We start from the raw sequence: 2,500 nt of genomic DNA, 5'->3' as shown, positions 1-2,500 counted from the left end.
TCTGTGTGTGTGCTTCTGTACGTGTGTGTGTGTGTGGACCATATGTGCAATTGTTATTGAGGCTCTACATGCATTGTGTTGTAATATTTTACAGATGTTATTGATATCTAAGGAATGAATATAGAAATATAAATAGGTGTTTAAGCATGGTCGTGTGTGTGTTTGGGGGAAAAAATACAATGTTTATATGTGTATGCAGAGTGTTTGCGATACCATTCATGGATTCATAGCATTCCTCTACATTTTTATGTATGTGTGTGTATGTGTTTTTGTGTGTGTGTGTATGTATGTATGCATGTATGTATAGGTGTGTACGTATGTGTCCATTCATGTGTCTGTGTTTTCGTAAGCTGTTTGAGGGAGGATGTCGTCGTATAAAGCCTTTTGGAGATGGAATCTGGAGAGCCGTGTTGTGGTATGTGTGTGTTGTAGGGACTGTGGCTGTGGGGGACTGGGGCGTGTGTGTGTGTGTGTGTGTGTGTGTGTGTGTGTGTCTGTGTATGTGTGTGTGTTGTGTGTGTGTGTGTGTCTGTGTTTAAGGGACTCGGGCTGTGGGGGACTAGGGCATATGTGCCTGCTCCTGGGCTGTGTGTGTGTGTGTGTGTGTGTGTGTGTGTGTGTGTGTGTGTGTGTGTGTGTGTGTGTCTGTGTTTAAGGGACTCGGGCTGTGGGGGACTAGGGCATATGTGTGTGTGTGTGTGTGTGTGTGTGTGTGTGTGTCTGTGTTTAAGGGACTCGGGCTGTGGGGGACTAGGGCATATGTGTATGTGTGTGTGTGTGTGTGTGTGTGTGTGTTGTGTGTGTGTGTGTGTGTGTGTGTGTGTGTGTGTGTGTGTGTGTGTGTGTGTGTGTGTGTGTGTGTGTGTGTGTGTGTGTGTGTGTTGGTGAGCTGGGCTGTCTCCTTCACTCATCTGACTCACTGAACCGACTGACCTCCTGGCTTAATGAACTTGGACGTCCCTGTAGATTATCCATAGGGCTGGATGTGTGTCTGTGTGGGTCTTTACTGTGTGTGTGTGTGTGTGTGTGTGTGTGTGTGTGACTGGGTTTTAAAAGACAAAAGATCAAACAGGCAGTATTAAAACCTTGTCTCAGGAGGATGAACACACACACTCACACTTCATCTGTCATCACAGGAATCAGAGAAGTGCTATATTTGGCGCTTTGCGATCTTGTCTTTCAAGGAAGCTGGACAGTGGCTTCTTTGATGTGTGTGTGCTTGTCTCTCTGTGTGTGTGTGTGTGTATGACTGTGTTTGTTGTGTGGTCTCCTGGTTAGTGTGTGTGTGTCTGTGCTTGTCACAGTGTGTACGTAAGTGACTGTCATGTGAAGGAATCTGAAGTCGCCTCATTGGAATAATTGCCAGGCTGACTGTCCTCAAGGGCTTAAGGTTGTGCAATGTGTGTGTGTGTGTGTGTGTGTGTGTGTGTGTGTGTGTGTGTGTGTGTGTGTGTGTGTGTGTGTGTGTGTGTGTTCAGTGATGAGGAGTAGTTCATCTGCTCCTGGAGGAGTAAGATATCCTCCCTATCCTTCCTTGTGATGTTGTTGTGATCTGGGAGGAGGCAATCATATGAATACTTTACTTGAACATGTTCACTGAGGTCATGGCTCTAAACACACAATCAATTCCATTGTTGTCCGTAACGGTTTGGAGCTGGGAATGTGAAGTCACTTGACATCCCTGTTGTGATGTGTTTTAATGCACTATGAGGTGGGACTCTGTGGGTTATGTAATTCTGTCTTTCTGTAGGATGTGTGTGTGTGTGTGTGTGTGTGTGTGTGTGTGTGTGTGTAATTCTGTCTTGCTGTAGGATGCTTCAGAGCACTAACAAGATTACGCCTCATGCTGGGAGTTCTCGTTTAAATGAACGGTTGTCTGAACTTGACATTAATGGGTGCAGACCTGGACTTAGATGGGTAGAGGTATGTTCCAGAGGTCTAAGTGGACATGCGATTTACTTTCATCAAAAGTAGGTAGCTACTCTCATGACAAGTATACAACGTAACTGTGAAATCCAATTAAATTTGATTAAATTAGCTTTTAATCAAATGAATTACCAGCTAATTTAAAATGTATTTAATCAGATTATTCCTATAGAGGGCCTTCAAAATGGTTGTATCTAGTTTAAGACCATTTCACTTGGACATGTTGCTGTCAAGGCCTGAGTGCAAAGTTGCGTATTTTGTGATTAAATGGATTTGACTGAGTATTGCCAGACTGCGTCTACCTGGCTCAAAGAATGTGGGGTTGGCAACCCACACCAGACACATTTTACCAATCTTACCCACACCAGAAACATTGTACCAATCTAACATTCACGAACCACACACGACACATTGTACCAATCTAACATTCACAAAGCCAGATTTTTCCAGGACCATAAACATGAAACAAAAACATAATGGACATGAAATGGCCCAACACTAATAAGCACTGATTGTTCCAGAATGTGACAGAAAGGTGTGCTACTCTGCCTTTGAATGATATCTTCTACAGACT

General features: G+C 43.8%; 1 protein-coding gene across 1 annotated transcript in view; it reads left to right on the top strand.

Moving 5' to 3' along the window:
• The window catches only part of mapk8ip1b (mitogen-activated protein kinase 8 interacting protein 1b), a gene marked incomplete at its 5' end in the record, with an annotated part of 43,768 nt that overhangs the window by 25,630 nt on the left and 15,638 nt on the right, over positions 1–2,500 (top strand). The window lies entirely within an intron of this gene.

Source organism: Sprattus sprattus (assembly GCF_963457725.1).
Source record: "Sprattus sprattus genome assembly, chromosome: 8".
Taxonomy (NCBI): domain Eukaryota; kingdom Metazoa; phylum Chordata; class Actinopteri; order Clupeiformes; family Clupeidae; genus Sprattus; species Sprattus sprattus.
This window is presented reverse-complemented; position numbering and strand designations above follow the sequence as displayed.